The sequence below is a fragment of the Prunus persica genome, chromosome G1 (genome assembly GCF_000346465.2).
Source record: "Prunus persica cultivar Lovell chromosome G1, Prunus_persica_NCBIv2, whole genome shotgun sequence".
Taxonomy (NCBI): Eukaryota; Viridiplantae; Streptophyta; class Magnoliopsida; order Rosales; family Rosaceae; genus Prunus; species Prunus persica.
In genome coordinates, this window is record NC_034009.1 from 25,696,916 (window position 1) to 25,712,437 (window position 15,522).

A 15,522-nucleotide genomic window follows, 5' to 3' on the forward strand; every position below is an offset into this window, starting at 1 on the left:
GATTCAGCATCCATTCCTCCAACAGCTTCGTTATACTCAGCATCAGATTCGTCTTAATTCTTCTGCTTATGCGTCAAGTGGATGAAACTCCCCGTAAACTCCGACTTGTTCTTCCCTCCCAGCGACTCTGCATCATCATTCACATACCACGTCGAACTTCACCGTCTCGTTCCCGGTAAATTCAATCTCTTTGATCACCAGCACCGCATACTGCGCCGCCTTCTCCGCCGTCGTCCGCTTCGTCGTGACCGCCTGGCCACCTAAACGCTGATTGTGTCGGTGAACGTCCCCGGGAACGTCGTGGTCAGATCAGCAGAGGAAACCGTCGCCTTTCTCTTGTTCGACGTCAGCCACCAGCGAGTCTCGAACCTTGACGCTCACTTCTTCTCGTCATAGAACAAGACCTCGATGAAAATCTCCTTCCAAAAGGGTAGAGAGAAGGTGGGGTCCCCGATGAACTCCCCCTGATCTTCTCGTAGAAGTTTTGGGGCGGTGAAGGTGTTTGGGGAGAGAAGTTGCGGTGGTGGTGGAGCGAAGGCCAGTGATGGTGGCAGTTGGAGGTAGGGGAGAGAGAGCCATATGGCTGAACTTAATGCAGAATTGATAATCTTTTGTTTTTTCCTTTTGGGTCGAATGCAATGCAGAAATGATACTCGAGGGTCCTTGTTTTATAGTGTATACTGGCTGGCCCAAAACATTGTACTTGCATTTCGAAGTTAAAGAAGAAGAAATTAAGCAGCGAACACTAATTAATTTGATGGTTTGCAAAAGACGTTGTTTTGAAAAGAGATTTAAAAGTATTTTAATACGAAAAAATAAAATTACAAAGAGAAGCCACGCGGCGGGGCAGCTAGAACCAAAGCATATGCATTAGGGTTTATATTCATTGATGGTTTTTTTTTGTTTTTGTTTTTACTTTTACTATTTTGCACTGTTCCTTAGCGTTGCATAATAATGCACCTACTGCATTACCTCAAACAGTAAAAAAAACAAAAACGAAAAGAGAGAGAAGATATGATGCTTTGCATAATTGGCAATTTGGCAGGGAAAAACACGTTTTGATTGACTATGGAAGTCAGAAATCTTGTCACAAGGGGTTTTAGTGTAAAGGTTTAAATGTCAAAATGGTCTCTTTATTTTACCTCATCTGTCAATTTAATTCCCGTGTTATCAATTTGAATAATTTGATCCATGTGTTTGTTTATGTTAGTCAATGTGGTCTTTTCGTTCAAATTTTGTTAAATCTATTAGTAAAAACATTAAATTAATAATGGAATAAAAGTTTTAAAAATCTAGGACATTCACGCGAACACCACATACACTGTAAAATCCATAACCATCTTGAATTCTCGTTGCCGTTCACACCTAAACCACCCTCGAATTCGATTGTCACAATAACAGTGAGTAAAAACAAAACAAGTAGATGGCGGCACCACCACATAGCAATGGCAATATCACCCCGACGGCGGCAGCAAGGGAGAAGATGGGGTTGAGGGTTTGGGGGAGATTGAGTTGGAAACTTAGGGTTGGAGGAGAAAACAAATTTTTTTTGAAGTTTTAGAAGTAAAGTATCGGGTGGTGGGTTTGGGGGGATACACTGGGTATTTTTAAATTTAAATTTCTTTAAGACTTGGTCAAATTTCACTGAGTCAAAACGATTTCGTTTTGTCTAGGTTGTTTATAAAAAATAAAAAAAAGACAAATGTGCTGCACGCAGCACATCACCTTCTCTTTCAGCCACTCTGTCGAGCACCTGGTGTGCAGCTCTAAGAGGTCGCACAAACCTTGTACGAGATTTTTAAATTTAAAATATTACACACCTGCATATATTAATTATTAGCAAGAGTACAAACATCCCTAGGATCCTTTGCATTATATATTAATATTTAATAAGGTCTTAGTCCATCTTAATTGTATTATATATTCCTTTATCTAAGTTTTACTAATTAAGAGTGAAAGGGGCATGGAAAAAAGAATATTTCTACTACATTGTAAATAAATACCTTATTTAAGAAAGTAAAGACGCAAAGTCAAAGTGCATGTGATATGTAATAGTGTCACGTGAAGGACCAGAATCCACAAAACTTTTTGTGTTTTTAGGGCTCGTTTGGTACACAGGACTGTCTTGGCATGGACTATGCTTAGGGACTGACTTGGCTTGGCTTGGCTTGGTCTAAGTTAGATAACACTTATCCTGCGTTTGGTGTATGCTTGGACTAGGACTATAATTTTTTTATTTTTTCAAAAATATCTATATATATGTATATATGTATTTTATAATATATATAATATATATGTATATACATGTATATAAGTATATTATAATAATATTATATATTTTAAATAATATAAACGTACATACATATATATAAGTGTATATAGGTGTATATATGTATATTATAATATACATGGGTATAATACATATATACATATATTTATATATATATATATGTATGTATATTATAATATATAATATATATATATGGGTATGTTATAATAATAATAATAATAATAATATACATGTATATATGTGTATATATATATATATATATTATATATGTATGTATATATACATATATTATATATATATATATATATATATATTACAAAATACATATGTATATATAATATATGTATATATATTATATATTATAATATACGTATATATATATACGTATATATACATGGGTATAATACATATACATATACATATGTATATTATAATAGATAATATATATGGGTATGTTATAATAATAATATACATGTATATACGTGTATATATGTATATTATAATATATATATATATACATATAGTATAAATATATAATGTATATGTCTATATACGTGTGTATATGTATATTATAATACATGCATGGGTATAATATATACACATATATGTATATATACTTATACAGTCCCCTTCTATTGAGGGATCCCTCAAATAATTTTATTTGAGGGACGCCCTTTAGGGTACCCTACAATTCTTTTCCCAATAATCGAAACCATCTATTTTTTAGGTATTCATTCATAGATCATCCTTACAAAAAATTAGACAAATCGGAAACCGTTTCGACATCCAATTGTGTCTTACAAAATCAATGAACACGGTGCTTTAAGAAAAGTACTAAATTTTCAATAACTCAATTGAGTGGTCACATGATATCGGATTCAAGTGATTTTTTGTAGAGATGATCTTTGAATGAGTATCTACAAAATAGACGGTTTGGATTAGTGAAATACAATCCGGAGTGGGGCCTACAAGGGGTGTCCCTCAAATAAGCTTATTTGAGGGATCCCTCAATGGAAGCTCTCTGTATACTTATATATATGTATTATAATAATATATATTACATATATACATGCATGCTATTATTATAATATTAATATGCATGTGTATATGGGTATATTATAATAATAATATACGTGTATATATCTATATGTATTTATATATTATATATGTATATATATGTGTTTATATATACATGTATATACGTGTATATATGTACATTAATATATAATATAATATATATTACATATATACATGTATACATGTATGCTATTATTATAATATTACTATGTATGTGTATATGAGTATATTATAATAATAATATATGTGTATATATCTATATGTATTTATATATATTATATATGTATATATGTGTATATATATACTTGTATATGTGTATATATATACTTGTATATGTGTATATACATGTATATGTACATTATAGTATATGTGTATGTAATAATAATAATAATAGTAATATATGTTATTAGTATTACAATATAATATATGCATCTCATACATTGGTAAACATAGGACTAGCTAATCCTCCCTTTTTACATGGGATTAGTAATCCCCTCCTAAGGAGGTGTTTTTGGTGGGCCCGGTATTAGCAATCCCATCTAAGACTAGAATTAAATGAAACAAACGTGGTACTAAATTTAATCCAAGCCAGTCCAAGCCAAGCCTGTGTACCAAACGACCCCTTAAGGAATTATGTGTAGGAGTACACGGAATAGAGATCATCCCAAAAAAAAAACCAACGACTGATTCTATGAGAGAGAGAGAGAGAGAGAGAGAGAGAGAGAGAGAGAGAGAGAGAGTCTAAGAATGTCATAAATGGAATGCCGTGCTTTGCTTAGTCACATGCATCCTATCATTTCCATGTCTACATATCCACTCACTCTTGCTTTTTTTCCCTCGCCGGTCAATTACAACACATGCTCTATAAGTTTATTCTGCTGCTTGCATATGCGAACCACGCCATTTTAGGATCCGACTTTTGAACAAGTGTTCGCATAATAGAGTTGTAGGGACCACAACTAGGAAATTAGGAAACAGGATTACTTTCCTTGCAAGCCTTACCTTTCACCAGATCAATTTCAAAAATTGTTTTTCCCTTTATTTTCAAGAAAACAAAAAACAAAAAGGAGAGGTTCTATCTAGAATAATGGACTCTCTTACTTCAACAAATCGGATTAACTAAAAATTGGACCGGACCTGGAAAAAAAACCAATTGCAAAGTAGTAGGATGGCTTTGCGGAGCTTGTCTCTCTTGAGGAGCCTTAGTTGAGGAACTTAAATGAGGATATATTGCAGTCGTTGCATAAAATTGGATGGTTAGATTAAAAGAGTAACTTAAGTTGCAATCGGGTTATCTTCAACCCGAAATAAAGACTCAAAGCTTGACAAATCCCGATGAAACACAGCTGGCTCTTCGTTGAGCTTGGACGAGATTTGAGGCACACTCATCCAATTTTTTTCTTGACCTGCCTTGGTCGTATAGTCAATGACATCATCTGAAGCTCAACTCGCCCAATTTTTCTCAACTCACATTGGGAAGTGCATTACTAGTAAGTGATTATGAACTTTTTGTAGTTTTTAGTCAGAATTTGGTTTTGGAATGTTTATGAATGCTCGCCTCTGTGGGTTATCCAAGGGCGTGTTTCAGCTTTTCTTTGGTTCCTGTTGGAAATTATATATTATAATATTTAATTTTAATGTGTGAATGAAAACAATTATTATGTTTAAATATGAAAAATTGCACAGCAGACAAACCTGATGCAATTCAATTAGAGAAGTTGCATCCTCCCTTTTGCATGGGTGGCGTCAATTAGTGAACAACCACCGTTGCTATTCCAGAAAGTCACTTGGGTTTTATATAAACTTAAGCTATATGACATTCCAGAGGTGCGTTGATAAGCAGTTTTCCCCACTTGTGCTATGTTAGAGTATCAGTCTTCAATGTACAAATATATAATTGGTTCGTCAGAGTTTTAAATTGAAGTGTCTCAATTTAGGATTATGGATTGTTGAATCTCGAGAGATGAAGCCTACAAAACTGCGAGCACAAGGATAGAGGGTGCTGTTGCTTATCAAACTAATTGTGGAAGTCTATTGCAAAATTGCACAAATGATGAGAACCTGAAAATATGGGGATCTATTGCAAAATTGCACTAGACATAATTTGCAAAGTTCTTAAGGTATGAAAAATCATTGATAGTTTAATAGCAATCACAATTGTAAGAGAATTGTGGGGGTGGCTTAACTATCTTTGTAATCTCATATTCGGTTGAGAATGAAAATGTAATTTGCTCAATGAAAGAGATGAGTAACTTTTATTCTAAGGTATAGAAAGGTTAACGACCCTACAAATACCTTAAATGTGGGAGAAGTCTACCGCAGAGTTGGCAAATTATTTAGTAAGTCCCAACAAAATGCATGGAGGATTTTTTCAAAACAACTACTCTCGAATGAATATAATTTCATGAGATGGAATGCGCACACCCATCAGTTTATAGTCAACCTAGTGGATCCAAAATCTAAAAGGCTGGACTAGAGAGTGAGTTGAGCATCGAGGGGAATGAGGTTAAAGCAAACATATTGAATGAATTGACTTGGCAAAAACCTAACCTAGTTGATTAGAGATCCCATGGTCTAGGTTCAATAGGCAAACTGGTTGGGCATGATTCAAAGTTGTTAACACACTATACCTTATTCCCATGATGGAAGAAGTGTGCTGTCTGCAGAAGTATAAAGGGTACTTATGTTTAATGATATTGATATCTTATAAATAAGAGGAGTAGAGCAGACTATTCTTAATCAGTGTGTCACCTATGTGAGAGTAGAAGTGGGGTCACTTCTATGAGAATGAGATGACTTAAGTTCTCTAAAGCTCTCATGAATCCGGGAATTGTTCAAGACCAAAATGAACACAACCGCATGAACCATAATATATTAGGATTGGAGATGTGTGATTCCTATTGTCTCGGTTTACTACTACTGTGAACAATTCAAGTTCATTATATCCACTACGTCACCAAGTAAATTCAATTGGTAATTACTATACTATGATAGGTTCAAGTCCAAAAGACACCTCTTCAGATGCATCTCTTTTTCGCAAGTACTCTTAATTTTTCTTATTTTTTTTTTTCATTCATGTGGGGGATTGTTGGAAATTATATATTATAATATTTATTAAATATTATAATATTTAATTTTAATGTGTGAATGAAAACAGTTATTATGTTTAAATATGAAAAATTGCATAACATAAACCTAAAAGTCATGTAAATTGCCTTCGCCACAACATCAGATTCGCCTTTTGCATGGGTTGCGTCAATTAGTGAACAGCCACCGTTGCTATTCCAAAAAGTCACTTGGGTTCTATATAAACCTAACTATGTAACATTCCAGAGGTGTGTTGATAAGGAGTTTTCCCCACTCGTGTTATACAAGAGTATCAGTCTTCAAGTTTCCTTTCTAAGTGTCTTGAGAGTACAAGTATATAATTGGTTCGTCATGCCTTAAATTGAAGTTCTTCAATTTAGGATTATCGATTATTGAATCCTAGGAGATGGACGCTTATAAAATTGCGAGCACAAGGGCAGGGGCGAAATCTGTCTTTAGGACATTGCAATTCATGCAAGCCTCAATCGCTGAAGTTATCAGTATTTCTACTTGTGTTTGTTGATTTACATTAATTTCATGTAAATTTGTTATTGTATTTGATTATTACAATTCTGTTGAGAATTATTATTATCCTCAAATTCACATTTCCTATTGTTCCACCAATAGTTCCTTGGTTTGTTTGGTTGTGAAGCAGCAATTTGTGTTGTCTCCTCCCTTCTCCATTTGCTTTTCAACCAAAAAATAAAATAACCCAATGGAGATGGGGAATATAGTATATGAACAGTCACTTAGACCGTTTGTTAGGATTGTAACGAGTATGGTGGAGAGCAATGCCGCACCCTATTAAGAAACTCAGTCTATCCAAGTCTTTCACACCTCGCCCAATGACTCGACGCATGACAATCCCATGCACAATTTGCCCACTAAATTGAATCTTATCAATATTCGCAAGATGACCAAAGCATGATTTGTTGAATTGCTCTAATTGTTCTTCCGTCAACTTCGCTCAAATTTTAGCTACGCATGAATTCGCGTGTGAGAAGTTATTCACCCGTGAGACATATGCCTTTGATTCTAGTCATACTAGCTGCACGTTGGATTCCATTTCCTGAAAGGATTCTTACACAAATACAAGATGAATAAATGTTAGCATATATAGATATTTTTTTTTTTTCAGAAATGGATATTTTCAGTAAGGGTTTGATTGATGATAGTGCATGAAGGTTTTCCTTCAATTAACAGGGTAAATGTGCTAAATTTTCATAGCACATGTCAAACAATACAATATACTTGATGAACTTGAATGAGCTTTATATTCCCAAGACTATTGAAGCAAACCAACAATTTATGATTCACTAATAATGTAGCAACTAACTAGTAGAAAACGTATACTGCAACTCAAATACAAATATGTTTTTAGGTATTCTAATGGTGTGTGTATATATATATAACTATATTTACCTCAAGACTTCATATAATGCACATAATACCATGAAAATTATATTAGTATCGGCTAAGGTAAATGTAGAAAACATATAATAAAAAATCTCCAATGCATGTCTAAATACCATGCTAATTTGAGACTGTTTTAACAAAACTTGATTTGCACTTACTACTAGGTAGCTTATGCAATTAGATTTTAACCAAAATAAAAAAGAAATACATAATTAATCAAGTGTAATGGATCATCGATCAGACAATGAAATAGATAAATTTATTATCATTGTTTCTTTTCTTATGAAGCTAGTTTCTAATGTCCATTTATCCCCATATTTCTGATTAATTAAATGTCTACCCTCTACTACATGGTCAGGCCTATGGTTTGGGGTTCGATTCCTCATGGCACTTATCTATCTATTTTCTTGAGAGTTTCTTGCCTACCAGTGATTGCTCCAGTTACATTACAAAGCGACTGCATTACATTACACAACTAATCAACCAGCCACATTACAAAATTGACGAAATAGATGCGCATAAGGATTACTTATAAATCTGATCAGCTTTAACATCATCAAAGATTATCTTGTTCCTTTCTGTTGAACCAAAAAAATTGGCAGGTTGTATTGGTCAAATCCCAAGTCCAACAAACCTTATTTAATCTAAGTTGATAAGTGCTCAAAACAAAACAAACTTGCTGATCAGATAAAGGAAGGAAATTCAAAAAAGAAAAATAGGAGAGTTTGACCAATAGAGGGCACTCTCATAGGAGATTAGTAGTTCCATTTTTGAGGTTCAGTTTATCATCATGTTTTCAAATTAAAACATTCTATCATGGGTGATCAATATAAAGACAGCAAGAAAAGAAGAGAAGGGGGAGGCTTCAGAGAAAGAAAAAAAGAAGCTCGCAAGGCCACAAAGGCAGAGAAGAACAGTCGAAAGGCTGGAGAGAAAAAAAAAAAGACAGAAGCAATCAAAGATGCATCTGTAACAAAGCTCCTCTCTTGAGGTCCTCTATGTTGGGTGACAATCCTTTAATCAATCAAATGGATGGCAATCCATGTGGGGTGGCAACCTTTGAATCACATTTCTTGGATGCAAATACATGGGTGAGTAACCCTGAAACCATTTGGATGCAAATCCATGGGTGAGCAACCCGAAAAATCATTGGATATGAAATCCATTATTGGATGAGAAACCCTGAAATTTATCTAGATGAGAAATTCTTATGGGTGAGTAACCCCGAAATTATTGGATGATAAATCCATCATGGGTGAAAAACCCATAAATTTCCATTGGATATGAAAGCAGCTCACGTATGTCAAAATCTCTGAGACATGAGACATATGCCGACTCGTTGATGATAAAGAAGTCAACAAATTGGTTTTCACCAACAAAGAAGTCAGCAAACTCAGTGACAATGATGAAGCTTCATCAGCAACAAAAGAAAAAAATAGATAACAAAAAAATGGAGAGAAGCAGATGCATCAATTATCAGAGAATGCAAGCACACCTCCACTTTTTTTATGTCTACAAAATGTCAGCAAGAAGATGAGATTTCTCAGCTTCGAAAGCCAATTCAAATGACAAAAGGCAAGTAATATGATTGGTGAACAGGTATTTATTCAATAGCTTAAACACCACTTCACCTGATATGGCATCAAGAGTCCCCAAACCAAAAGGCTCAAAGCTTCAGCAACAAACTCACAGTAGCTAGCTTGTACTGACGCCAAGACTTCAAAGAGGATGAAAAAAATAGTAAAGGCGTGTTTGTTTGAGAGGGCCTATTCCTTGTCCAGTAAGCTCAAGAGTATGCTCTACAAAATAAAACAAGCATTGGGCTTCACACAGATAGAAGACAAGGCGAAGGTTTGAAACCAAGGCTTTTTCAAGTCCCTCACGTCACTTTTGGTGCTAGCAACAAATGAAAGCAAAGTGTCTAGGCACTTGCGCCCCTTTGTATTCCAAGGGACAAAGACGTGAGTTCACTATTTACAGCACCAAGCTAAGCAAGTGTACAAGAGTGTCAGCGAAGGTTCAAGAGAGTTAAATCAATTGACGGTCAAGGAGGCTCAATAAAATGCTTATGGCATTCGGGTCTATCTGCCTTAATTCTCAAATGCAAGATGGCTACCAAACATGCCTCAATTCATTCAAATTCCCCATTTTGCAATGAGTCATTTATTCATTGCAATTCTTTGAACTACGAGTGGCTTAATTCCCATAAAGGATACGTAGGCACTCTGAGGTTGGACTTGGGAGCAACCGCAAAAACAAAGACACGTTTTGTTTTTTTATGATGGAATCAAAGGGTGTTCCCTTGAAGCAAAAGATTGTAATTAAGAGACACTGCGTCTCAAATGGGTCGAACTTAAAATAACAAAACCCCATTATTTAATTAGTGGTGGTGAAATTATGTTGGGAGATTCACATTTTTCTTCAACACTTTCATTATTGACAGTTTGTTACTTTGCAAATGCGTGTTACTGATATTTTATTGACATGATGTTCATTGGATTATTTTACATATACCCAAGCAAAAACTACAATGCAAGTGAACCACAGACATGAAATGCCAAATCCAACACCATTGACTGTAAAAATAGGGGAAAACCATAACTTGAACCATAAACTGAAATTCCACTAAATTTCTTACAGATTACCAAATGATGGGTCAACTTGAAACTTAAGGTTGTCTGAGCTTTCCTTTGTTGGAATATTCATACCTATCACTTCCAAAATGGAAGAATCGCGGCTTTGCTCCAATGAATATGGCTTCGCTCCTTCCACGGCTTCACCCATTCCACTCAAACTATCTAATTTTTCAGGGTTTAGGGAACAGAGTTGCCTTCAACTATTGTTAAGCCGGATTCCAAACCAGTTTAGCTATGTGTTGAGGCCCAAAAAATTCACGGTTGGGCCCGAACGAATAAAGTTCTGGCCCAATACGACACCTAACTTGGGAAGAAACCCAACTTGGGCACGCAAAAGTTCGTCATATGCGCTTGCACATGTGCCACGCCAAGCAAATAAGCAACACGCCACACTACAAGCTTAAGTGGACCTAAGCCACGTGAATGTTTGGGGCTTGCTGAGCGGATTGAAGTATGGATGGTTACGAGTTTTCATGATACCCATTGATGAGCCGAGAAATGGAAGTTTTGGGCTGCTTGGGAGCACCAAAACTCAAGCCTATTTCTTGAGCCCAAATATGTGGGTAAGCATAAAGGAGAGAAAATAGCCCATTACCTTAGAAAAGATAGCCCATCACTTTGGGAAGTTGACCCATCCCTTTAGTGAAATCGCCCATTACCTTAAAGAATGGCCCAAGTGACCAACAAAATATCTGAAAGTCTCCAACACATGGTTGGACACAAAACCATGATAAAAGCCAAAAGCCACTCACATCTGCAGGTTGCTGGGAATCTCCAGCACATGGCCAAAGACAAATCCCAACATAAGCCATCCAAAAAACCAAAGGATACTTGAGCAAAACACCTTTCAAACCAGTGTACATACCCATTGCTTTCTCCCCATCAGATCTAGCCATAGAAGAAGGGAGAAAAGAAGGAAGAAAGATGGCTGAAAATGGGAGTTCTCCACTGAGGCAGCTGCGGGAAGAGCATTGAGCTCCCAAAAAATCCCTGATTTTGTGAGATTGGGCAGAGAAGATTTTGCCAAAAGTAAGATTTGTCAAAGAAAGGGAGGAGAAAGGAATGAAAAAGCTTGGCTAAATTGGAAAGAAACCATTAGGGTTTCTTGAAAAAGGATAGCTTCCAGCGGCTATAAAAAGGGCCACCTCCTACCTAACACACAAGACACATCCAGAGAGCAAGCTTTATCTCTCACCTCTGAAATCTCTACAATTTCGATCCTCATCCTTCCATCTCTCCCCATTTTCCCTTTTGGTAAACTTTTTCAAAGTTTGACAGAGTTTTCGTTGAGCTGCCGGAAACTACCCAGCACACCCACTACTTCATCACTAGCTAGAACAACCCACATCTAGAGAGCAAGCTTCATCTCTCATCTCTAAAACTCTGCAATTTCGTGCCCTATTCCTCCATCTTCTCCCATTTTCTCTTCTGGCCAGCCATTCCAGAGTCTGACATAGCTTTTGTCAGGCTGCTGAAAAATTACCCAAAATACCCAATACTTCACCACTAGCCACAACCACATCCAGAGAGCAAGCTTCCTCTTTCATCTTCAAAACTTAGCAAATTCGTGCTTTGTTCATCCTTCTCCCCCCATTTTTCTCTCATGGCAGACTGTTCCAGCACTTGACAACACCTTTGTCGAGCTGCCGGAAAATCACTTAAGCCACTCATTGCCCTCATCTCTCTCCCCCTCTCTCTTCTCAACGAATCCTATTAGAATCCCTTCCCCCATGCCTTAAAAACTCTGTTTCTTATAGGAAATCGCAGCCATTTCTCTCTCTCATACTAAACTCATGAATGCTCAGCTCTCATGCTACAAGCTTCTCATGCCAAGCCAAGAATTTATCTGTAAGCTGTTGTTATTTTTGTTGGTGAAGGTAACCAAGGTGTTTCTTAAGGCTTCATTATCCTTTCGAAACATTCTTGGGGCTTGATCTTTGAACTCAGGCACAGGGGATAACTTCATCAGTTCGCTCCTTACGGCAGCCCAGCCCGTTTGTAGCTGCCGGAAGAAAAAAAGCCCTCACATAAATTGGCGACTTTGCTGGGGATTAGGCCGCTATGTTCACCAATACTTCCAATGAAGAAGACCAGAAGCAATAAACCAGAGAAAATAAAGAGATAAGAACATCTCCTCTTTCTTGTTTTTTTTTCTTTTGTTGGCTATCTACTTTGCATAACAAGCATAACAAGGGTTATTGACATGTGCCTTTTGCTTGTGTCTTAGATATCTATTCTCAAGCAAAACTAGATCTTGTACGAGGGCTGGGGGCTTAGGCAAATCCATCATTCGTGCCATTGAGCGAACTACACATGCAAACCCCAAAATACTTGGGCTCTATGCCAAGCAAATATATATATAAATAATTTATTTTTTAAAAAAAAGAAGAGCCAAAATGCAGATTCAAATGACTTGGGGGCTTCTCGCCAATTGATTTAAAAAAAAAAAAATTGAAGCACAAGCATTTCAAAGTTTCTCATGCTAAACCAAGGTATACCTCGGTTCCAAGAGCTGTGCGATTCAACATTATTCACATCTTCAACCAAGTCCAAGCTATATACATTCATTCATCACTGTTTCCACCACTTGCCTTATTTTTTTCAAACCTTCTTAAACATTCTCCAGACACTTGTCTTATTTTTTTCAAACCTTCTTAAACATTCTCCAGGCACTTGCCTTATTTCAAATCTTTTTAGCCCCTGCCCTATTTCAAACATCATGCTAGTGTATATGCTACTTAACTCCCCAAAGCTCAATTTATCCTTGCAACAATTCAACAAACTCATTACATCTGTGAAAGAAAACTCACCTTCATACCATCAAGTTCCTAACAAATCAGTAAGAAGATAACATTTCTCATGCTTTGGAACCTCTCAATCAAGCCTGAAAAAGAAACAAGGGAGTACGTTGGCCAGATCAGGTGCCGGAAGGGAACTCGTAAATGAAAAGGGGCCGCCGAAAGCATAATCGCTATTGAAGCATAATTTTTTCCAAAGACAAGTTGCAAGAGACCAAAACTCACTTTCATGATATCAAAATCCTAGAAAATTAGACTTCTCATGCTTTGGAGCTTCTAAACAAGAGAATACGTTAGCCAAAATCAGGCGCTGGAAAGGTACTCATACACAAAGGGGGGCGCCGGAAGCATAATTTTCTCAGAGTTCAAGCAAACTCATCTATTGAGCATTTGACAAATTCACAGGGCGTAATACCAATCCACATGCCAAGAAATTTCATTTCATTCAAGCATTCCAAGCAATTCAGGCATTTCAAACAAATTGAAGAACTCATGCTCATACGACAGTACCATTCCACATCATGCTCTCACGACAATATTGCTCAAGAACATGCTCTAGCAATACCCAGATCAGCACTCAATGCCAAGAGAAAGGACATGCCAAATTCTCAAAAGCAACGTGCCAAGAAAAACTTATACACAAGCTTCCCAACCATTCTAGCTAGAACATCCCACCTTTAGAAAATCACTATAAATCAAGCTTACAACCAACAAATCCTAGACTTTCCAGATTAGAACTAGACATATCAAGATTCATTTTTCCAAAATTTCGTTGCATTTCGAGCTAGGGAAGCATGTCAAACAGATTCCTAAAACAGCCCATGCAGCAAGAACTGCATAGCTCCAGCAGCTTAACCCTTACTTTGAAATTCCACCGAAAATTCATTTTTTCAAGTGACGCAAGACCAATTCCAACATAACCATTGAGAAGTCCATTTTTATGACTAAAAAGCTCCAACTCAGATTCGAAAAGAAACATTTCAAGAGTTCAAAAAACAGCCAGCAAACTACTTTGAGATATTTTGACAAACACTTGCATGCATACCCAAGTAAGCTTGCATTACTCTTGTTTATCACTAAGCTAGAATCCTAAACCAAAAGCTCAACTTCAGAATTCGATTTATAGTTCACAAATGCTGGGAAATACAGAGGAACTCAAGCATTCAAGCATAATGCAACAAAGGCATCAACATTAACTCATGAACATGCTTCAAAAAAATGGAGGCATAGAGCACTAGAATGGGTGGATGATCCTCAATTTTGGATATGTTATAAACAACATAAGTTCGAGCAAATTTTGTGAAGCAAGCGCAATCATCCAAGCATCATAAGTTAAAGACACATGCAGAAGCATAATCTGCAGAAACTCACCAGTCATGGATGAATGCAGAAGTTGCAGACCAACTTTGAGGTATCAGAAAAATTCAAAAATCCTACAAATTTTACAGGCTATAGTACTCGAGCAGATGAACAACTTTCATCGAGGAAGTTTTCTGATCCGAGCTTCCGAAATATGACTTATGTACTGATGCATAATACCCATGAGTTTGGGTCTTGAAGAAGAAGAAGAAAGAAGAGAATGAGAGAAAACCAGAAAATAAATCATGCTAAGCCAAGTCACGTTCTTCCAGCACATGCCCTATTCTATGTCAAACAAAACATTTTTCAGCACCTACCCTATTTCAAATATCCTTCCAGTGCATGCCCTATTTCAAACATCCTTCCAGCACATGTCTTATTTCAAACATTCTTCCAGCACATGCCCTATTTCAAACATTCTTCCAGCACCTGCCTTATTTCAAACATCCTTCCAGCACATGCCCTATTTCAAGCATTCTTCCAATATCTAGCCATCATGTCGCACGCTATCACCTTCACTGAAGTTTTGTCCGCTAAATTCAAAGTGTTCGGAGGCTGGTGTTGTAAACTCAAACACAATGGCGAATCCAAGCTCATTGCATCCGCAACTCCAAGATTGGATCCCCACCATCCACTAGCACTTCTGGCTACTGTCAAATGACATCCACCATGCTAAATGTCCCAAAAGCTATATTAAACCATGATACCTTAGCCAAAGCCAAGCATACAAACCAATGCCAAGCACAAGCCAAAATCAAGCGTACACGCCAATACCAAGCATCCAAGCATACAAGTCAAAGCCAAGCGTACAAGTCAATGCAACTCTTGCAAACCACAATCATGCAAAATCAAGCCTCTC